This window comes from Ovis canadensis, chromosome 4, assembly GCF_042477335.2.
Source record: "Ovis canadensis isolate MfBH-ARS-UI-01 breed Bighorn chromosome 4, ARS-UI_OviCan_v2, whole genome shotgun sequence".
NCBI classification, from domain to species: domain Eukaryota; kingdom Metazoa; phylum Chordata; class Mammalia; order Artiodactyla; family Bovidae; genus Ovis; species Ovis canadensis.
Genome location: NC_091248.1, coordinates 19,607,440 through 19,631,763, shown reverse-complemented (window position 1 = coordinate 19,631,763; position 24,324 = coordinate 19,607,440). Strand labels below are relative to the sequence as shown.

Below are 24,324 nucleotides of genomic sequence, written 5' to 3'. Positions count from 1 at the left end.
TGCTGTGCCTTCCACATCAGTGGACCCACTGCCTAAGCCGCGTGGATAATTAGATTTCGAGCCCAAACAGGAGGATTAACTGTTAAACGAGGCTTCATTTCAATGCTGCGTCCGTGCCAAGAGGTGCCCGGCCCGGCTGTCAGAACCCACAGCTTTAAGTCTTTTGTGTTTGACCAATCTGACCAGAAGGAGGACGGGAGGTGCAGGCTGGTCAGGTGTGCTGAGAAGTGGGGGCTCGGGCAGCTCAAGGGTGTCTTCTTGCCTTTTTCAGATGCGTCTCTTACACTATGAAGGCTCGGCAGAAACACACAGTCCCCATCTTCCAGGCATCTCAGGACAATTAGGAAGGGCTCACAGGTAAAGGGGAGGCAGGGTCAAGGGGCAGGGGACCAGCCTGAGAGCATCATGTGGCCCAGGACCCACAGCACCCCACACAATCTACACAGGGACAGGGTGAGCCCCCGACACCCGGGGCCTGTGCCCGAAGCCTCGGACTCCAGAGGTGGCGCTGTCACAGCCACAGAGCGCATTTTCACTGTGATTTATTCTCCCAGGAGACAAGGTGCTTCTGTGATCTTCATACACCTCTGCTGGGAGGAGAGGAAAAAGGTCCCACGTCACAGAAAGCAGTCTGTCTGAGGGCACAATCTGTCCACCACGAGGGCCATGAAGGTTCAGGAGAGTTCGGAAAGCCTCACTGACACCCAGGGAGGAACATCACACTGCAGGAAAGCTCAACCGTCCTGCCCAATAACTGGACGGAGACATGAAAACGTCACACTTTTTGAAGTCGGAACAGACTATGTACCACGTTAGCCTCTGAGATAAGGAAGACACTCAGGAAGCATCTACTGAAGGAACCCAAAAGATTAAGAACCCGTCTGTTCTGCTCTGTGGACCACAGAGGAAACCTGGAGGGAAGTACAAGGTCAGCAAGGAGGCAACAGAAAGCAGAGGTGGAGAAGTGAGCTGGGAAGCGGGAAGGACGCAAGATGGACAGAGCATATCCTTCCTACCAAGGACCGTGGGCCGCAATCCCCAGTCCCCCTTCAGCCACTTGGCCTTGGGGGCGGTCCCTGCTGTTAGGGGATAAATTCAAACACAGCCATGGTAAAGCCCCAACCTCCAGGATCTCAGAACGTGACTGTGCTTTAAAGACATAACAAAGGTTAAAATGAGGACTTCCTGGAGGCCTCATCCCTTATAAGACTGGTGTCCTTCTAAGAAGAGGACATAGAAACACAGCATGTGAGGTCACAGGGAGAAGACAGCTGTCTACACACCCGGAGACAGGCCTCAGGAGAGGTTAGCCCGCCCACACCTTGATCTTGCACTTCTGGCCTCCAAGATCGCAGCCGGAATGTGGTGTTTATTCCAGCAGCTGAGCTGACTGATACAGTCTCCACTACCCACTACTCTTTCTGGGCAAAGGCTCCAGCAGGCGCACGTGCAGGACGGCCATCCAGCCTCCGTGCTCTACCAGACACCTCAGATGCACCAACAGCATGCTAAGAATCCACGGGCAGGCCAGCCGGGGTGAGAGAGAAGGTCCATCGCCGTGTCGGCCACCTCAGGAGGCAGTGAGGTGGAAGGGGCCAGCACCCGCCCCAGGCCGTCACGGCACACACGCCCCCAGCTGCAGTGGTACAGGTGGGCAGAACCCCAACAGAGGGGAGGAAACAGGGCCTGAGCAGGGCCTTCCACCTCGGCTCTAAAAAGAACAGCTGCCAACTCTTGAGGGCTCGCCATGGCAATCTCAGAATAACCTGGGAGCGTATCAGCACTCAGGCCTTCCCAAGTGGCTCAGTGGTTAAGAATCTATCTGCCAGTGCAGGAGCACAGGTTCAATCCCTGGGTTGGGGAGATCCCCTGGTGAAGGAGACGGCCACCCTCTCCAGTACTCTTGCCTGAAAATCCCATGGACAGAGGGGCCCGGCAGGTTACAGTCCCTGGGGTAGAAAAGATTCAGACACGACAGCAGCTGAGCACATGTGCAGATCAGCAGTCACTGCACAGAAGCCAAGGGGAGCGGAGCGGGAAGCAGCAGGGACGGCGGCTCAAAGGGCAGGCTGCAGGGCCTGGACCAAGCTCCTTGTGATCTCCCCTCCCACCCACCTCAGCTCAAAGATGGGGAGCGGGGAGGCCACCGAGCAGGCGGGGGCTCCTGCAGAAACCCTGGAAGGAAGGGCCCAGTGGGACGTCTCTGCTCACACTTAGTGACTTGCAATAAGATGCATTTACTAATCTCCCCTTCATCAACAGTGAACAGACCCACGTCTTGCAAAGTAACCAGAGCTTACCTGTCGCGCTTGCTGGGGCTCTGGGCGTCTGGCGGCCACCTGGCTGGAAAGAGGCACCTACAAGTGGCGGCTGCTCACGGTCACAGGTCACAGTCACAGGGCCACTGCCCCTGCAGCCCCCTCTTCAGGCTCAGCATGCTGCCCAGCTCCAAAGCTGAAAAGGCAAGGAGGCCTCCACTGAATATGCTGAATTTGCACAAGTGTGAATTTTACACCCTGCACCCAAGAATACAAGTTTTAAAACAATTTTTAAACAAACAGAAATGTTCTTCTTTTCAAGGAGACTGTTTAAAAGACAGACTCTTCAAAAGGAGTCCACAAGCAGCGGGTTTCTAGTTGCCGTGGCGCTGACCACAGGGACAGAGGCCCCAGACACCAGACACGCCTTGGGAAGCTGCTGGTCCCAGGCCACTGCCCGAGTGCTTCCCCCACCCCGCCCCCCCAAAAAAAGGCAGGCAGGTAAGGACTGGGCAGGTCTCTGCTCTCTTGCAAGGCCAAGTCTATACCTGCAAGGTATCCTTGGCACCTAGATCACAGCCCACATCCTTCCCAGGTCCTCCCAGGCTACAGCCCTCACCCCACGCCCTGGGGACCATCCTCATCTGAGACCAGATTCTGGCCACAGTGTCCAGTGTCTGAGAGGCCCTGTGCAGGGCCCACGCGTGTGCCACAGGGGGAGTGGGAATCCTGGCTATTTCTCCTGATTCAATGCTCTCACTTCTACTGGGAGGGCCAAGACACTGCTCCAGAGTCAGGGGTGGGGGGACAGAGACGGAGGTTCCCCCTGCCAGAGGGGAGCATCTGGTCACCAAGACAGCTCTGTGTGCTCCACTCCTCTGCAGGGCAGAGGGGAGGGAGCTGCCTCCCAGAGGACCCTAGCACCTGACACTCAACTCCCCAAGCCCAGAGGAAACACACTCATTCGATGACTCAGGGAGATCGGCAGAGAGCAAAGGTTCCGTGGACAAAAGTCCTGAGCACCGCTGTGCCTGTGCGTCTGTGACACGGTGTCCTTGGGTGGAGGACACGTCACCCAGGGATGCTGAACTAGCTTACCCTGACCACTCAATGGTGGAAACAAAGCCTGCCCTGCCTCCAACCTGACGTGGGAGAGGCCAGGGTCGAGGACTTAGAAAGCCACTGCAGAAGGTCTGTCTGGGCACTCAGGCTAAGAATCTGGTGCGGGAGCTGGACGACACCTGCCACCTCCTGACCCCACTCCGTCTCAGCAGGTGACCTGTGGGCAGATCACCCCACTCCCTGAGCATCAGCGTGCCCCACCGCAAAACCGACATGAAGATAACATCTCCCTCCAGGGCTTTTATGAGCATGAAGTGAGCAAACGCGTGTAAAGACTTAGGATACAGCACACAGCAAATGTTAGACAAACACTGGTTATGAGCTAGGACCCAGCAAACAAGGTCCCTGCTGTCAGATGCTGAACACAGCGGTCACCTGCAAGCTGCGAAGGCCGCTGGTGTTTAGAGGGGACACTGAACTTCTAGGATCAAAAGGGGAGAGACCCCTGATTAGGATTCTCCGACTGCTCAAAGATGAATATTACCCATGCATGCAAAGGCATCTGATGAAAGGTGCCTGCTTTCCCCCTCAAAGAATGTGTAAGCCTGAAAAGTGTTATAATGTTTATGTCGAATGGAACAGCTCTAAATTCCAGCAGCTAAGTTGACTCCAAGTTTAAAAATCTTAAAAAGAAATAAAAAGGCGAATGGTCACATAGGCATGGGGGTCTCTGAACAACAACTGGCTGGCACGTTGGCAAGGGCACCAGGTCATACGACAACAGAGTATCACATGCCCATCATCACCTCTAACCCTCACATCCTGAGAGGTCTCCCCTCGTTTCCAGAGGAAAAATCTTTCCTTGGATGTCATCCGAAAGCCCCAGGACCAATTCCAAATGCATCTTTCATGCCTGTGACCTTCAGCTGATTATATACGTTTGGAAGATTTACTTTTTATACTAAAAATTTTTTTAAATGACATAGTTGCCTGTCAAGCTGTTCACCACTTTAAGCATTTTCATCTATTTTTAAGAAAGTGAATATGTAACTACAGCAGATAGAACAAAGACATGATTTTTGAACCTGGTGAGCTGAAAAGAGGTACTAAGATACGGCACCCTCCTCAGGAACAAAGGCATAGGTGCTATTTCCAGGGCCCAATCACCTGGACCCCCACCAAGCACAGCCCCACAGGCTTCCTGTAGGAACCACACCAGCGGCACCCAGACCCACAGGAGACACAGAACTCTCTGGGTGCTGATCACCAATTGGGTGGTTCCACAGGCAGACGTGACCGAAACCTGAAATCTCCAAGAAGATACAAACTTGGGCGAAAAAGAAATGCCTTCATTTACTTCCAGAATGTTTCAGAAACAAAGGACCTCTTGATTTCTGTTGAGTGCCTCTGATCCCTTCCAGAAATTCCTGAGTTAATATAAAGTTTTCCTTCTGTCTAGCTTTCTCATACTAAATATTTAGAGTCATAACAGTGACTATTTAGACACTCAACAAATCCCAAGCTTCACGATGAGGCTGTTCGGGCTGTTTGGAATGAAGGCTGGGGCTTCTCGAGAGGGGACAAAATACCTTTCATCAAAAAAATTAAACTCAGGATTGTACTGACCTCAGAGGCCGCTCTGTTTTCAAGGTGTAAGAAGGCGCTTAGAAGACAACTGAGAAATATATGAATGAAACAGAACTGAAGAAAAGGCAACGTTTTCTAAGTGATCATAAAAATCTCAGGATGCTACCACCAGAACCTTTGGATGGCTGAAAAGGGAAAACAGTTAAAGCTGAGGATCCTCACTGCCCCTCACTGCCGTCGGATGCACTTAGATGGGACCTGCATTCCAGTGATGCTACAGCTGCTTCCAGGGCAGAGATGCTAGAACGTGAGGATAAGAATGCTGGCAACACAAGGAGGTTCAAACCCAGGTTCGTTCCCATCCAAATGCCGACATCATGCTTTCCAACCACACACACAAAGGAAAGGTCTGGTAACAACTCAGCAGTGACACTCACCCAGTCTAGGAAGCGCCTTCCCACGGCGGCCCGTCCACCAGCAGACACCCCGAGCTCCACAGGGTGCACAGCAAGCCCCAGGACAGGGCACTCGTATCCCAGAAAGAGCTTCCCAACTGGATGCCATCATGCAAACTTACCCAAAACCTATGAATGCGTCCAGACCCTATCTGCTTCTCAAATTCAGGGTCAAGCGGAACCAAAGATACTACCAATCCTCACCATGGGGCTTCTGGGGGACACCAAGCAAGTCTGAAGATGGGCTGTCCAAAGCCAAACAGGACGGAAATGCAGTGGGATGAGGGGACTGCCTCCCTGGAAGAGGCAGGACTCTTCTCCCCAAAATGAATCCAGAGTCCACAGGGCAGCGAGGGGCAGGACAGAGACAGACACACACGGTAAGTGACTAGAAGACAGACTGAAAACAGCCACTCTCCACAGCTGACAGGCATACACGCCTGTGCTAGTTCAGCACTATGACCAGCCCAGCAAAATAAAGAATATCACCACAGGCCTGGGTGTCTGGAAACGTAAGTTCCTAAACGGGAAGATTAACCGTCACAAAGGTTTCGACTGTCTTCAAATGATAAACTTAAAAATTAAAATTAATTTTGTCAATGAAAGACAGTATCTCAGGAACACTGACAAAATACAATAAAAGGTAAGACTGTCCAGCATAAAGCATTAAGAGAACAATGTTCTCATCACAGAAGACGCTGTAAAGCAAAAGTAATTAAAACAGGGTGGTGCTGTGTCGAAATCCTTCTAGTACCACCAGAAGGGCTGGGCTTCCAAATATGAATGTTACCGTTTCATTACAGCAGCACGAGCTCTCCTAACAGGAGACTGTGTCCGAATCACCAAGCTCCCACGAGGAGCACACAGGACCCGTGGGATGGGAAGCCCTGAGTCCCCTCTTCCCTGACTCTCCCGATGATGCTGCGCAAGATAAAGGTGACACCATGCTGATGCAGAGGGGGCCACGAGCAGCCTTGAGCAACAACCTCTTGTGCCAGACACCTCACCAAATGCTTTAGAGCCGTTCTCGACGATTAAAAGGAGTAAAAGGACATGAGACTCATAACAGACACACACGTGGTTCTTAATGGAGAATAATGAAATATGGTCAATTCTTGAGGTAGAATTATGACCCCATTTTATGGGTGGAGAAACCAAGCCTGGGAGGCAATATAGCAGCTGTCAAGCTCGCACAACTAAGAAATGGAAGAAGTGAGATTCAAATCCATAGATGTTTGAATCCACACACCTGCTTTAGTATCTTGCCGATAATCTATCATTTGCATGAGAAGAAAATGGACAACCTTTGCACTTATTTGTAAGGCTGTTCCTTTTTTTTTCCTTTCAATTACATTGTTTGGAGCATAGTTTATCTTTTTTCTTTTAGAGAAATAGAAAGTAGCTATAAAGAAGAGCCTGAAATTCAAAGCATAGAGGATAGGGGAGGGGGCGACCTCCTGCTTGCAGGAATTAAGATTTCAGTGATGGGCATAAAATAAGGAGCCTTCTTAACCTTATAATAGGCACCTACCAGACACCTCCTGGAGGCAGGTGGCCAACACAAAAAAAGAGGCACCAAAAGATATACAGACCATCTGGAGAAAACCACGGTTATAAAGGACACGTGCACCCCAACGTTCACAGCAGCACGATTCACAACAGCCAAGCCACGGAAGCCACCTACTGTGCACTGACAGAGACACGGATAAAGATGCGGTGCATATGTACAATGGGACACTCAGCTCAGTGCAGTGCAGCTCAGGCGCTCAGTCGTGTCCGACTCTGAGACCTCGTGAATTGTAGCACACCAGGCCTCCCTGTCCATCACCAACTCCAGGAGTTCACTCAAACTCACGCCCATCAAGTCAGTGATGCCATCCAGCCATCTCATCCTCTGTCATCCCCTTCTCCTGCCCCCAATCCCTCCCAGCATCAGAGTCTTTTCCAATGAGTCAACTCTTCGCATGAGGTGGCCAAAGTACTGGAGTTTCAGCTTTAGCATCATTCCTTCCAAAGAAATCCCAGGGCTAATCTCCTTCAGAACCAACACCACAGTTCAAAAGCATCAATTCTTCAGCACTCAGCTTTCTTCACAGTCCAACTCTCACATCCATACATGACCATTGGAAAAACCATAGCCTTGACTAGACGGACCTTAGTTGGCAAAGTAATGTCTCTGTTTTCCAACATGCTATCTAGGTTGGTCATAACTTTTCTTCCAAGAAGGTAAGCGTCTTTTAATTTCATGGCTGCAGTCACCATCTGCAGTGATTTTGGAGCCCCCCAAAAATAAAGTCTGACACTGTTTCCACTGTTTCCCCATTTATTTCCCATGAAGTGATGGGACTGGATGCCATAATCTTCATTTTCTGAATGTTGAGCTTTAAGCCAACTTTTTCACTCTCCTCTTTCACTTTCATCAAGAGGCTTTTGAGTTCCTCTTCACTTTGTGCCCTAAGGGTGGTGTCATCTGCATATCTGAGGTTATTGATATTTCTCAATGTGAGTAATGGAATATTACTCAGCCACAAAAAGTGAAACGCCATTTGCAGCAACATGGATGAACTCAGACAGAGATTATCAAGTGAAGTCAGAAAAAGACAAATATCATATGATATCACTTATATGTGCAATGAAGAAAAATGATACAAAGGAAGTTATTTACAAAACAGAAACAGACTCACAAACATAGAGAACAGACTTATGGCTACCAGGAAGAAAGCATGGGAGGAGGGATAACTTAGGAGTCTGGGATTGACATATACACCCTACTATATATAAAAGAACCAACAAGGACCTACAGTATAGCACAGGGAATTCTGCTCAATATTCTGTAACAACCTAAATGAAAAAAAGAATCTGAAAAAGAATGGATACATGTATATGGTTAACTGAATCACTTTGCTATATACCTGAAACTAACAACATTGTTAATCAACTGTACTCCAATATAAAATTAAAAAAAAAAAAACCATACCAGACTCAAGTTCTTCACCAGGAGGCAAGGAAGGAGAAATCAACTCATCTACAGCCAAAGACCATCTGTGCAAAGTCCAGAGGGAAGCAAAAAGCCTCGAGAGAAACTACCATGAACACAGGCACCAATCTGCACTCAGTAAACCTCCTATTTATTAAAATAACACTGCAACACCCTCAGCTCTCAGCACGGGCCGAGGGCACAAGGCTTTGCTGAGAGGGTGAAAACACTACCCGATGGGAGCCTGGGCAGGTCTTCCAGTGCAGAGACTCTCTAGGCTGGCAGGTGGATCTGGTGGGGAGAACCCCACCAGGTGAGGGCCTAAGAGCCCCAGCAAGCAGCCCGCTCCCTCCAGGTCCGCAGCTTCTCGGTGCTGGGATGAGATGACCCAGTCCTGACCTCACACGAGGACGCAGTGATACGACTCCCACCGCTCTTCTCAGAGAACTGGCGAAGGGCGCTCTTGACTAATGGTGACTAAGATGAAGGAGGAAGAGAGATAAGGACGAACGTGACACTCTTGCGAAAAGGGAGAAACTGACAACAGGGCACAAGCTTGTCTGGAATTCCACAGAGAAAAAGACCCAGAAGAACCCCAAGCATCTCTGACGGGAGGGAGGCTGCAGGGTGAACAGAGCGAGAGGGACTCGACTCTGCAGACTACAGGCTGGAATTTTCACAGTAAGGCAATTGTGTAATATCATTTATCTTTCTAGGAAGAACTGGCATCAAGGTTCAGAGCAGTGGTCCTGCCTGCTCCTCCTGCCTCCCCACCCCTCACCCTGGATCCTGGTGACGCCCAGGCATCTCCTCCCTCTGCCCAAGCACCCTCTGACCATTCTAGGAATTCCAGAGAATTCGCTGCCCCCTCCCGCCAACAATGAGGCCATTAAATGCTTCCGGGAGGTCACATGAAAATGATCTCAGGGCTCCTTTGTACAGGCTGTTTCTAGAAATGCCAAGGATTTGCCTCTCTTTTCTTTTCCTTTCTTTTGTACTCTCTTCTCTTCGGAGGTCAAAAAAAAAAGAATGAGGAAAAGTAAGTGAAGACACTGTATACCTCGTGGAGAAAGCACAGTTTGCTCTTCAGGCAGCGACAGTTTTGCAGGAGGAGGGTCAGCCAACAGCTGGGCAGGGCTTCTCCCCTCCTCACCAGATAAACCGGCAAGAAACGGAGCCGATCTTGTTTGGACGCTTTATTGCCACTCTGCAAATAGCCCGTTACCAGCGTGCGCTAGCGCACAGGGCGCTCCCCGAAGTCCACCACCCCCTCAGCTTCAAACTTGATGTTTCAAAGAGAAACACATCTTTTCTTCCTCGGGACTGTTCAGGAGTCATGACTGTGGGTTCTAGGTTTCTAGGATAAAGTATGGCAAGCTGGTCCTCAGCTCAGACAGAAATCAACATTTGAGGAAGATGACAGACACGGAGGATGACCCGAGGCAGAAGCGCTTGGAACACGACAACCCGCAGCCCTGAGACGCGCCATTGCACGTGGAGGGCGGGTCTAGCAGGGCTGAGCACAGACCCAGCAAGGAGGCATACTCGAAACTATCATACTTGGCCACTTCCTCTACTGCTGTGTTCCTCTCGTAAGATCTAATAGCATGAACCTGCAATGGCTTTTGTCTCCATGCGATGGTCCTCGTCATCCCTGCTCAGTCCTATCAGTGGCTCACCAAGTCCCTGCTGGCCGGGCTGCTCAGCCCTCGAGGAGCCAGAGAACATCACCAGCGCGCCCAGCTACCCCTGGTGCTCCATCCGCAAGCCACAGCTGACCCCTGAAGGGGCAGTACAGGCCCCTGAGAGGCTGCTACCGGTTGCACTGCTGTGTGCCCCCCCACCCCACACGTCAAAGCCCAGACCCCCAAGGTGGTGGAGCCTTTGGGAGGTCCCTAGGTGAGATGAGGTCATGAGGGTGGGGTTTCCATAATGGGATTAGGGCCCTTGGAAGAAGGGCTCAGATGTAACATACAACACAGTGAATGTAATTCACATTGCTCACATCATATGTGAAAGTTAAGAGTAAATCCTAAGAGCTCTCACGGTAATAGAAAACTTTTTTTCCCTTTTACTTTGTATCTATATGTGATGACGGGTATTCACTAAACACACTCTGGCCATCATTTCATGATGGATGTATCAGATCAACATGCTATATACCTGACAGGTATTCAGTGCAGTATGTCAATTACATCTCAAAAAACTGGGAAGAAGCAAAAGAGAAGAGACCGGAAAGCTAGTGTGTACTGCGGGTCCACCTCGGGAGAACATGGGAAGGTCGTGTCTGCAAACTAGGAAGACGCCCTCGTCAGACACAGAATCTGCTGGCACCGTGACCTCGGCTGTCCAGCTTCCGGAGCCGTGGGAGGTGCGCGTGTTTTGTGTGACAGCAGTCCCCGCAGACTAGGCGGGGTACGCACCTGGAGGCCGCCCCCAGCACAGCTGCTCTGGAGGGACAGGAAGACTCTGCTGCTCCCTAAGCTCAGAGCACGAAGGACTCGCAGCCTGGCCCCGGCGCCATGAGTCACCAGCCCCCAGAGGACGGGCTCTCCTCTGCGACACGGCCCTTCACTTGGACCTGCAGGCTCTGGGCCCACGCTCTAGCAAGCGAACTATTCCGGTCTGGCAGGCGCCCCAGGCTCTGGTCCTCTGGACCCACGTCTCCTAGTGCCGCGGATGTCACAGCGTGGCAGCCAAGACGAGGGGCCCCTTCCACTGACCCTGCAGCCCTGCAGGCATGGCAGGCTCTCGTGTGTCCACTGGGGCCCGGGAACCTCCATACGTGGTTCTATATCAAGCCACCTCCCAGATGCCACCTCGCAGTGAGCCCAGCACGACAGGGCCTGGCCACCCTGCGCCCACCATCAGCTCATCAAGTATCCAATCTGTTCACACTGTGCCTGGGGCAGGCCTAAAGCTCTGACCAACGGGGTGGCCGGACAGGGCAGACCCTCCCACCGCTCGTTGCATCTTCCCATCCTCCCCACCCCCTGCCTGCACACCTGTCCCATCCCAGTGATCCTGTTCTGGGTGCTGGGCCTCGGGAGCTGGGCCTGAGAGCAGAATTCCCAGGGTGCTCTGGATCTCAGGCTTCTTCTCTGTGCAAGGCGGGCATCTTCTATCAGGGTACAGAGTCAGGGTTTGCACAGAACAGTACTGGGCTTCCCAAAATGCAGACGCAGCCACGGCATCACTCATGCCCCTGGGCTCGCGTCGTCTCCTCGCCCAGCATTCGCTCCCAGGGACTCGACTTGACTCTGCTGTGTAGGACAGAGCAGATGTGGAGAGAGGACTGGGCCCTTCTCCTACTCGACTCTGCTGTGTAGGACAGAGCAGATGTGGAGGGGGCACTGGGCCCTTCTCCTAAGGCTAACAGTCAGAGGTATCACACACGATCTGGAAAGCCAATGCAGCGTCGGGAAACACTGGTTCAGGCAGTTACTTCTGTTTCTGCAGGGATCTAGCACTTTATGCAGAAAACGTGAGAACTCACATTGCTGCCTCAATTCCCAAGTAACTGTCATCCAGAATCAATTCCCCTGAAAGAAGAGAATGTTCTTTAGACACCAGTTAAAAGGATCCTGCTGCTGAAGGAAGCACGTCACACTAAGGCTCTCGTCCACCCAGGAGTTCCCAGCCAGCCACTGAAAGGCTGGTACTGTCTTCCTTAACCACCTCTTTGCATGCTCATCTGAGCCCTGAACTTCATGATTCTTCTGAATCCACTCCACCAGCATGCGTGGAGCGCTCACTACATTCTCAGTCCAGCTTGGGGAATCACAGAACCATCAGAATGCAGTCCCTAAGCTTGTTTTCAATGCAAGATACAAGTGTCTGGGCAAATCTTGATCAAGACCCTGGAACGATAACGTGGGAAGAGAAACAGCTTGCAGCACGCGGTGCCCAATCATTGTTTTTGTCAATTCTGCAAAAATGGCTTGCACATGCGAAAAACACCTTCTGCGTGAACTTGTTCTCAGGAATCCAACAGGGGACTTTCAGCTGTTGATAATCCCCATGGGTAACAGCCCTACATAACAGCTAACTTCTTTAGAAACCCAAGTCACCGACACATCACTGACCAAAAATCAGGTCCTCCCAAGTCTGGCAAAGTTTACTCCTTGGACCAGAGGAAAGGAAAAACAGGGAGACCATTCACCAGTCAGACAGCCACTGAGGGGACTGGCATCCCAGGGCACATGACTCTCAAGCCCACCTGAGTTAGGTGAGTGCCCCTCAGAATACTCACTGTCCCTCATGTGGATGGTGTCCCGGGGGTTGAGTCTCCTACTGCAAAGCTAATTCAGACTTCAGTCCAGCATCAATTTTCAAACGTTAACATCTCATTCTCCATCTGCCCTTTGGGCTATGCAAACATGCACAACAGACTAATTTCAAATGGTCGCCGATACAGATGCCTGAAGTTCACTTTCATCTTCCTAGAATTCATTCTCTGCCGTCATCAAGATGACAGTTCAGTTCAGTCGCTCAGTCGTGTCCACCTCTTTGCAAGCCCGAGGACCACAGCACACCAGGCCTCCCTGTCCATCACCAACTCCCAGAGTTTACACAAACTCATGTCCATTGAGTCGGTGACGCCAACCAACCATCTCATCCTCTGTCATCCCCTTCTGCTCCCACCTTCAATCTTTCCCAGCATCAGGGTCTTTTCAAATGAGTCAGCTCTTTACATCAGGAGGCCAAAGTATTGGAGTTTCAGCTTTAGCATCAGTTCTTCCAATGAATATTTAGGACTGATCTCCATTAGGATGGACTGGTTGGATCTCCTTGCAGTCCAAGGGACTCTCAAGAGTCTTCTCCAACACTGCAGTTCAAAAGCATCAATTCTAAGGCACTCAGCTTTCTTTATAGCCCAACTCTCACATCCATACATGACCACTGGAAAAACCATAGCTTTGACAAGACGGACCTTTGTTGGCAAAGTAATATCTCTGCTTTTTAATATGCTGTCTAGGTTGGTCATAACTTTCCTGCCAAGGAGTAAGTGTCTTTTAATTTCGTGACTGCAGTCATCATCTACAGTGAGTCTGGAGCCCCCCAAAATAAAGTCTGCCACTGTTTCCCCATCTATTTGCCATGAAGTGATGGGACTGGATGCCATGATCTTACCTTTCTGAATGTTGAGCTTTAAGCCAACTTTTTCACTCTCCTCTTTCACTTTCATCAAGAGGCTCTTTAGTTCTTCTTCACTTTCTGCCATAAGGGTGGTGTCATCTGCATATCTGAGGTTATTGATACTTCTCCCAGCACTCTTGATTCCAGCTTGTGCTTCAACCAGCTCAGCGTTTCTCATGATGTACTCTGCATATAAGTTAAATAAGCAGGGTGACAATATACAGCCTTGACATATTCCTTTTCCTATCTGGAACCAGTCTGTTGTTCCATGTCCAGTTCTAACTGTTGCTTCCTGATCTTTGTACAGATTTCTCAAGAGGCAGGTCAGGTGTTCTGGTATTCTCATCTCTTAAAGAATTTCCCACAGTTTGTTGTGATCACACAGTCAAAGGCGTTGGCATAGTCAATAAAGCAGAAACAGATGTTTTTCTGGAACTCTCTTGCTTTTTTGATGATCCAGCGGATATTGGCAATTTGATCTCTAGTTCCTCTGTCTTTTCTAAATCCAGCTTGAACATCTGGAAGTTCACAGTTCACGTATTATTGAAACCTGGCTTGGAGAATTTTGAGCATTACTTTACTAGCATGTGAGATGAGTGCAATTGTGCGGTAGTTTGAGCATTCCTTGGCATTGCCTTTCCTAGGGATTGGAATAAAAACTGACCTTTTCCAGTCCTGTGGCCACTGCTGAGTTTTCCAAATTTGCTGGCATATTGAGTGCAGTACTTTCACAGCATCATCTTTCAGGATTTGAAACAGCTCCACTGGAATTCCATCACCTCCACTAGCTTTGTTCATAGTGATGCTTTCTAAGGCCCACTTGACTTCACATTCCAGGATGTCCAGCTCTATTGAGTGATCACACCATCGTGATTATCTGGGTCGTGAAGATCTTTTTTGTACAGTTCTTCTGTGTATTCTTGCCACCTCTTCTTAATATCTTCTGCTTCTGTGAAGTCCATACCATTTCTGTCCTTTATCGAGCCCATCTTTGCATGAAATGTTCCCTTGGTATCTCTAATTTTCTTGAAGAGATCTCTAGTCTTTCCCATTCTGTTGTTTTCCTCTATCTCTTTGCGATGATCGCTGAGGAAGGCTTTCTTATCTCTCCTTGGTATTCTTTGGAACTCTGCATTCAGATGCTTGTATCTTTCCCTTTCTCCTTTGCTTTTCATTTCTCTTCTTTTCACAGCTATTTGTAAGGCCTCCCCAGACAGCCATTTTGCTGTTTTGCATTTCTTTTTCTTGGGGATGGTCTTGATCCCTGTCTCCTGTACAATGTCATGAACCTCCATCCATAGTTCATCAGGCACTCTGTCTATCAAATCTGGTCCCTTAAAAATCTATTTCTCACTTCCACTGTATAGTCATAAGGGATTGGATTTAGGTCATACCTGAACGGTCTAGTGTTTTCCCTACTGTCCTCAATTTACATGTGAATTTGGTAATAAGGAGTTCATGATCTGAGCCACAGTCAGCTCCCAGTCTTGTTTTTGCTGACTGTATAGAGCTTCTCCATCTTTGGCTGCAAGGAATATAATCAATCTGATTTCGGTGTTGACCATCTGGTATGTCCATGTGTAGAGTCTTCTCTTGTTGAGTGTCTGCTATGACCAGTGAGTTCTCTTGGCAAAACTCTATCAGCCTTTGGCCTGCTTCATTCTGTACTCCAAGGCCAAATTTTCCTTACTCCAGGTATCTCTTGACTTCCTATTTTTACATTCCAGTAATAATGAAAAGAACATCTTTTTGGGGTGTTAGCTCTAAAAGGTCTTATAGGTCTTCATAGAACCGTTCAACTTCAGCTTCTTCAGCATTACTGGTTGGGGGCATAGACTTGGATTACCAGGATATTGAATGGTTTGCCTTGGAAACAAACAGAGATCATTCTGTCGTTTTTGAGACTGCATCCAAACACTGCATTTCGGACTCTTTTGTTGACCATGATGGCTACTCCCTTTCTTCTAAGGGATTCTTGCCCACAGCAGTAGATATAATGGTCATCTGAGTTAAATTCACCTATTCCAGTCCACTTTAGTTCACTGATTCCTAGAATGTCGACGTTCACTCTTGCCATCTCCTGTTTGACCACCTCCAATTTGCCTTGATTCAAGGACCTGACATTCCAGGTTCCTATGCAATGTTGCTCTTTACAGCATCAGACTTTTCGTCCATCCCCAGTGACATGCACAACCGGGTGTTGTTTTCGCTTTGGCTCCATCCCTTCATTCTTTCTGGAGTTATTTCTCCACTGGTCTCCCGTAGCATATTGGGCACCTACCAACCTGGGGAGTTCCTCTTTCAGTATCCTATCTTTTTGCCTTTTCATACTGTTCATGGGGTTTTCAAGGCAAGAATACTGAAGTGGTTTGCCATTCCCTTCTCCAGTGGACCACATTTTGCTAGAACTCTCCACCATGACCCGTCCGTCTTGGGTGGCCCCACACGGCGTGGCTCATGGTTTCGTTGAGTTAGACAAGGCTGTGGTCCATGTGATCAAATTGGTTAGTTTTCTGTGATTGTAGATTATGATGACAGATGCTCAGGAAAGATAAGAGCCATCGCTCCACACAGGGAGCCTCACGGGAAGAAAGACAGTATCCAGACCCAAGAAGGAATCTTCCACTGTGACCAAAACCCCCTGCTTCAGCCACGAGATCATCCTCTTCGCAAATGCACATCACATGTTCCTCCCAGTCCTGGCCCTGTCCTTACGCGCTCCAAGCTCACAGGTTCTCGACACCCCATGGATGTGCTCTGAGGCTTGCATGTGTTACCTGGGTGGTAAACAGATAAATATCTGGTCTTTTTCCAGTTCCTGGTACAGTACCCCTGAAACTCATGGGGGTGGTGAGTGTCTTTTGTATGTTGATGAGGTGACAGGCAGCTGGGGGACTGGGGTTCCCTAAACAGCCTCAGAATTGGGGCTCACCAAAAGGCCAAGGCACAGTTTGAGGGCTGGAACCTGCAGCTCCATCCCATGACCCTGGTGGGGGGAGAGGGATTGGAGACTGAACTAATCACCAATGGCCAATGTGTTAATCAATCATACATACGGAACGGAGCCTCCACGTAATCCCTGAAGAACAGGGTTCGGGGAGCTTCCTGGTTGGTAAACACTCTGGGGTGCTGAGAGGGATGCACCCCACCCCTACACCTTAACCTTATGCATCACTCCCATCTGGCTGTTCCTGAGCTGTGTGCCAGGGGCCATGTCAGGCCCTTTAACCTGTGGGCTCTGGTTCTAACTCTGGGCCGATGGTGTCAGAGCTGAGCTGAGCAGTAGGACACTCAGCTAGTGCCTGAAAAACTGGAGAATTGATGTTGGGAGGAAACACCTTACATTTGTTGTCAGAAGTGTTGTGAGTAAAAACAGCTCAACGGACAGAGAAAAACAGGTCCTGTGGTTAAGACTGTCCCGCTCCCACTGCTGGTCTGTCCTCCCGTGGAGCTCAGGCCCCCGTCAAGGCCCCTACCCCTACCCTGTGGGCTCTGTGGTCTCAGAGGGCCCTTTGTGCCCTCTGGAGGCTGCATGCTTCTTGGCCCTTCAGATCCACCAGCAGAAAGAGGGGCAGAACGAAGAGAAGGCAGGTCCCTCTGCTCCCCCATCACAGCTCAGCTTTTCCACATCCAATAAATAGAGCACCCCCTCTGCCTTCTGGGTCTCTGCTGATTCACTCTCCTTAGCTCCCAACTGTTCTTATAGGTACCTGAGACCCTTCAGACCCCCCATCTTAAACATGGCGTAGGACAGGGCAGCCCATGTCCTACGTAGGCAGGATGCGCTCAGCCAATGCAGCCAGACTAGACGTCAGAACCGCCCTCCCACGGCATCCTGGACCAGACTACAGAGCTTCCCCCCACCCATGGACGCTACCGCATGGACCTGACTCTCCCCGACCCAGCCTAGAACACAGGTCACCTCAGCTGACCTGCGGCATGTGGCTCCTGCCATAATCATTTTCACTTTGCACCCATATTTTAAACACAAAGAGTCTGAAGATGCCAAGAGACCGAAGATCCAGACTTCCCCTTACTTGGCCTCAGTAACTCTGAACCCAGAGACGTCTTCTTTAGGGAAGATTTTCTAAGAAATGATGCTGAATTTCAGAACTCTTCATCCAAGACATAGCCCTGCAAATAGTGTCCCTTGTCAGAGCCCATGTGGGCTCCATTCCAGGTGCAGAGGAGGGGACCCAGGAACCCCTCAGACCTCGACTGGTCCCCGCCCCGATTCTGGCAAGACACAGGGCTCTGAGTCACTCAGCACCTGTCCCTCTTCTCCTTTGCCCCCATCAAATAAGCTGCCAAAGGGGGCCCACAGCAGAGGAAAGATGTCACAGGTCCGGTATTTCCGGAATGGCCACACGGTTGGGAGGTGGGACTCCCCCTCCCCCGGGGAGCTAGGCACAGGCCCAGAGAGCAGGGCAGACAGTGTCAACGCACCTGGTGCCCACCAGTGCCAAGCCCGATGTCACTTCCTTCCCAGGGCCTGGGAGCCACAGCCCCCTGGCGTCTCCCGCCTCCTCGGGCTTTCTCAACAGGATTACCACCCCCGGGGCAGCACCCGCGCTTAAGGAGGGGAAAGAGGATCTATTTCTGACCCGAGAACGTGAGATTGACTCTGCTAAATAGGGCAAGGGCCTCCGTAATACCCGTCACCTCTATCCTCAGGTTCCTACTCCCCAGGGAGCCGAGAGGGACCAGTGCCTGTGTGCACGTCCTCACCTCGGGGAAGCCCCAGGTGACCCTGCCAGGCTTAAAAAAGGTCCTGTGGACTCAAATGGCACCCAAGTGCCCCCAAGCCCAGCACTGACGTACCAGAGCCTATGTGAGACTGTCACGAGGACGGAGATCGACGCAGGAGGACTTCTGCACCTTGGGAACCACCCCCAGTGACCCCCAGGGTCTCAAGGAATAAGGAAAGGACAGAACTGTGAGCATGGTGGGGGCAAGAGCAGGTCCTGCCTCCAAAGGCCTCAAACCCCAGGCCTTGGCGGTGACACTCCAAGCTCCGATGTGGCCACCCAGCCAGGAAACAGGGAGAAACAGCTCTGTCGGTGGACTTAACAGCCCCGAGACCATCCTGAACCCAAGGGTCCCAGGACTCCCAGGAACACGTCACCTTTCCTGCAGAAGTCCCCCAGGAAAAGGGAAATGAACGAAGACCTACTGTGTGTCGGGACCATGCAAGGAATTGACTGGCATTTTCCTTTAAGGTTCACAAATCCTGGGAGCAAAGAATCCGCATCCTGGCAGGGTCTGAGTGGGCAGAAAGACCCCCCCTCCCCCTTACCCCTTCCTCCTCCCTGGCAGCACCCAGGGGCACAGAGGATGATGAAGCTGGGATTCTGAGAGGGCAATCCTAACCCTTCCACCAACACACACTTGACCCTGAACAAGGCATCTGTCTCCGAGGGCTCCGGTTTCCCCAGGTACCAAGGGAAGATCCTTTCTCCCTGACTAGCAGCGCTGTCCTGGGGGTCACACGACGCGCATTCCTGGAAACTCAGCTTCACAAAGGAAGGAATCGCCCCTCACCCAGTCAAGCGCTTGCTCCGCTCCTTTCCAAAGAGCAGCACAGGATCCCGGCCCAGCAGCGCTAGAGTCCCGCAGACTCGGCCGCATCACCCCACCCAGCAAGGACAGGACTAGGTCACCAAGGGCCTCGTAACAACCGCCTCAAGGCTGCTTGCTCCATACGGCGTTCTCCCCAAAGTCACTTACGCGGTGGCTGTTCGCATCTCAGCAGTCTGTCTAAAGCACAAAGATCATTCTGAGAAGAAAGGCTTCTAGAGAAATAAAGGACAAAAAGCTGGAAGAGATGCACACCCTCAAAAATGGCAGACTGGTAAACTTCTTCCTTATCAGTAATTACCTGTAAAAAGATTAAACCCTCCAATCAAAAGGCAGTGATGGGCAGAAAGGAGGGGGGAAAAAACCCCACATGATCCAACAATGTGCTAAGACTCCGTTTTAACCCAAAGACACCATCAGGTTGAAAATAAAATGATGGAAAGACCATTTCATGCTAATATTAATAAAAAGAGACCTGGGACTGCTATACCTACATTAGCCAAAATATACTGTAAGTCAGGACTGTTACAGAAGACAGAGAAGACACTGTATGTTGAGAGAAGAGCCTCAAAATATAAGAAGTGAGCACCGACAGAACTGAAGAAAACAGACGCGCAGCACTGCTGGCTGGAGACGCTGACATCCCAGGCTCAGCAACGCGAGGAGCAGCCAGACAGACGGCCAGTAAGGAAACAGAAGGCCTCGCCAACTCTATAAACCAAACAAACAGCACAGACATGGCAGAACACGCCCCCTCAGCCACAGGACAATATATATTTCCCTTAAGTGTCCATGGAACATCCTCAAGGATAGAGCATACGCTCAGCCAGGGGGACAGCTTTTCAAGTATGAAAACCCGCAGCCACCATTTCACTCAGTGGCGAAAGACTGAAAGTTTTCCTCGAAGATCAAGAAAAAGACAAGCATGCCCACAACACTTCAGTTTAACACAGCATAGCCAGAGCTACCAGGCAAGAAAAGAAAACAAAAGGTACCCCAGTGGCTCAGGTAAAGAATCCGCCTGCAAAGCAAAAGACGCAGGTTCGATCCTGGGGTTGGGAAGATCCCCTGGAGAAGGCAAACAGCAACCCACCCCAGTATTCTTGCCTGAGAAATTCCATGGACAGAAGAGTCTGGCAGCCTATAGTCCATGGGGTCACAAAAAAGTCAGGCACAACTTAGGGACTAAACAACAACAAACTGGAAAGAACTAAGATAATCTCTGCACACGTACCTTAAAAATCAGACACACGCAAGAAATTATGAGTTAATAAATGCATCAAAGCTACAAGATACAAAATCAAAATGCAAAAGCTACCTATGTTTCTATATATTAACAGTGAACACTCTGAAAAGGAAATTAAGAAAACAATTTTATCCACAATAGCATTAATAATAATAAAATAATTAAGAGTAAATTTAAACCAAGAGACAAAAGACCTGTACACTGGAAACTAGAAAGCATTTCTACATGAATATAAAGAACACATAAATACAAAGACTTATCTTGAGTTCATGGACTGGAAACTTCGTATCAAATATCAAAACAATCTACAGATTCAATGCAATACCCATCAAAATCCCACTGGCATTTTTACAGAAAGAGAAAAATTCATCCCCAAATTCGTATGAATTCTCAAGGGACTCTGAAGAGCCAAAATAATCTTGAAAAAGAACAAAGTTGGAAAATTCACATTTCCTGATTTCAAAACTTACTACAAAGTAATCAGACAGTGTAACATTGGCATGAGAATAGGCACAGGCCAAGGGAACTGAACAGAAAGCCCAGAAACCCTTACATATATGGTGGGTAAATTTTCAACATGATGCCAAGACTATTAATGGGGAAAGGACAGTGCTTTCAATGACTGATTCTGGGGAAACTGGATACCCATACGCAAGAAAATGAAGTGACCCTTTACCTTACCACATAAACAAAAACTAGCTCAAAATGGATCAAAGATCTAAACACAAAAGCTAAAATTAGAACTCTTAGAATACATGGGGGGACATCTTCATAACACTGGATTTAGAAATGACTTCATGGATACGATACCAAAAGTAAAGGACACAAAACAATAAAATACATAAATTGAACTTCAGCAGAATTACAAACTTCTGTGTATTATTGAGACAAGAGAATGAAAAGACAGCCCACAGAAAGGGACAAATAGTTAAAGATCATGTATCTGATAGGGGGTTAATATGCAGAACACTTTAAAAAATGCCTACAACTCAAGAACAAAATGCAAATCAAGACCACAATGAGATATCACTTCATGCCTATTAGGAAGGAAAGAGGGAGAGATATTGGAAATTACCAATTATTAGTATGGATGTTGGAGAAGGAAATGGCAACCCACTCCAGTGTTCTTGCCTGGAGAATCCCAAGGACGGCAGAGCCTGGTGGGCTGCCATCTATGGGGTCGCACAGAGTTGGACACGACTGAAGCGGCTTAGCAGCAGCAGTATGGATACAGGAGAAATAGAAACACTTGTGCAGGGCTGATGGGATGCAAAATGGTGCAGCCCTTGCGGAAGAGTCTGGATGTCCGGTCGAGAATAATCGCTCTTGTGCTATGGATTAACCTTTGAGAAGCTTGAAGTATCACCACGATACTTGATAAGAGATGACGAGCAAACGGAGTCCAAAGCCCCATGGGACCCATTAATGCATATGCTGACCAACTAGGCTGCGAGAACACAAAAATTCCCCAGGCCCATTACAGCAGGGAGGATATCGGTGGTGGCATTTTCCAAAAGGCAGAGTGAAGAAGTGGCCATGTAGAGTGAAGACCGACACAGAAGGCAGGCTCATAGACGGAAATACAACCAGGGTTGCGACAAGGTCACTTTCTGAGGAGGGAAACACCACCTGCCCCACGTGCCTGCACGGGGCAAAACCCATGCTGACAATGAACACAAACAGGATCCAAGCCCAGCCAGGCAGCCTCCTGGGGACACAGGTCTCGTCTTTCTCCACTGATTGAGGTCACCTGGGGTTCTCACCTGATGTTCAGACGGGATGGTGCTAAGCAAAGCCTCAACTGCCACGAGGGGCTGCAATAGGACCATGTATCTTATTGTATTGTTATCCAATAAGTAGGCAGGGTTTCCAGACCATTCAAGATCCAAAGGCTGCAAACCTTTCTGAAAGTGCCAAACAAAAAAGAGACCACTGAAAACAAACTACAGGAACCCAACTAAATGTCAAAGCAGGGCTCTGCATGTTTTTATGAAGGGAATAAAGTATAAACATATTTACGAATACAATGTGTGAATAGAATACTACTCAGGCAAAAAGAAGATGGAAATAATGTCATCTGCAGCAACATGGATGGACTTGGAGGACATTATGCTAAAGTGAGATAAGTCAGACAGAAAGACAAATACTGCATAATATCAACTATCTGTGGAATCTAAAAAGAAAGAAAATCAGAGAACAAACTAGTGGTTACCAGTGTTGGGGGAGGGGGGGCGGCCAGCAATATAGCGGTGGGGAGGTACAAAATGCTGGGTACAAGACAGGGTCAAGAATGTGTTATACAACATGGGGAATCTAGCCAGTGTTTTATAACAATGGTAAATTGGAAATAATCTTTAAAAAAACTACAAAAATTTGATTTTTTTAAATGGTAGGAGATATAACAGAATGCCACATATAACAATATAGAGCTAATCACCTGTACAATGTCAGGAACCTCCATTCATAGTTCATCAGGCACTCTGTCTATCAGATCTAGTCCCTTAAATCTATTTCTCACTTCCACTGTATAGTCATAAGGGATTGGATTTAGGTCATACCTGAATAGTCTAGCAGTTTCCCCCACTTTCTTCAATTTAAATCTGAATTTCGCAATAAGGAGCTCATGATCTGAGCCACAGTCAGCTCCTGGTCTTGTTTTTGCTGACTGTATTGGGCTTCTCCATCTTTGGCTGCAAAGAATATAATCAATCTGACTGCGGTGTTGACCATCTGGTGACGTCCATGTGTAGAGTCTTCTCTTGTGTTGCTGGAAGAGGGTGTTTGCTATGACCAGTGCATTCTCTTGGCAGAACTTTATTAGTCTTTGCTCTGCTTCATTCTGCATTTCAAGACCAAATTTGCCTGTTACTCCAGGTGTTTCTTGACTTCCTACTTTTGCATTCCAGTCCCCTATAATAAAAAGGACATCTTTTTTGGGGTGTTAGTTCTAAAAGGTCTTGTAGGTCTTCACAGAACCGTTCAGCTTCTTCAGTGTTACTCGTCGGGGCACAGACTTGGATTACCATGATATTGAATGGGTTGCCTTGGAAACGAACAGAGATCATTGTGTCATTTTTGAGACTGAATCCAAGTACTGCATTTCGGACTCTTTTGTTGACTATGATGGGTACTCCATTTCTTCTAAGGGATTCCTGCCCGCAGTAGTAGATACAACGGTCATCTGAGTTAAGTTTACCCATTGCAGTCCATCTTAGTTTGCTGATTCCTAAAATGTTGATGTTCACTCTTGCCATCTCTTGTTTGACCACTTCCAATTCGCCTTGATTCATGGGAGTTGGTGATGGACAGGGAAGCCTGGCATGCTGCAGTTCATGGGGTCAGAAAGAGTTGGACACAACTGAGCAACTGAACTGAACTGAACTGAATGGGACTGTATGCCATGATCCTAATTTTTTGAATGTTGAGTTTTAAGCCAGCTTGTTCATTCTCCTCTTTCACCCTTATCAAGAGGCTCTTTAGTTACTGTTTGCTTTCTGCCATTAGAGTGGTTATCATCTGCATATCTGAATATGATGAACTGATGCTTTTGAACTGTGGTGTTGGAGAAGACTCTTAAGAATCCCTTGGACAGCAAGGAGATCAAACCAGTTAATCCTAAAGGAAAACAGTCCTGAATATTCATTGGAAGGACTGATGCTGAAGCTGAAGCTCCAATACTTTGGCTACCTGAATGGACTCATCAGAAAAGACCCTGATGCTGGGAAAGACTGAAGGCAGGAGGAGAAGGGGACAGCAGAGGATGAGATGGTTGGATGGCATCACCAACTCGGTGGACATGAGTTCAGCAAGCTCTGGGAGTTGGCGATAGACAGAGAAGCCTGGAGTGCTGTAGTCCATGGGGTCACAAAGAGTTGGACACGACTGAGCGACTGAACTGAATCTGTGTATCTAAGGTTGTTGACATTTCTACCAGAAATCTTGATTCCAGCTTGTGATTCATCCAGCCTGGCATTTCACATAATATACTTTGCACATAAGTTAAATAAGCAGGGTGAGAATATA

General features: G+C 48.9%; 1 protein-coding gene across 7 annotated transcripts in view; it reads right to left on the bottom strand.

The window, feature by feature from the left end:
- Positions 1-24,324, bottom strand: part of GRB10 (growth factor receptor bound protein 10) — a 209,306-nt gene that overhangs the window by 171,728 nt on the left and 13,254 nt on the right. For all 7 annotated transcript variants that reach the window (XM_069587312.1, XM_069587318.1, XM_069587315.1 and 4 more), the window contains exon 2: positions 2,301-2,454. The gene's annotated coding sequence lies outside the window, so the exon portion shown is untranslated. The remainder of the gene's footprint in view (positions 1-2,300; positions 2,455-24,324) is intronic.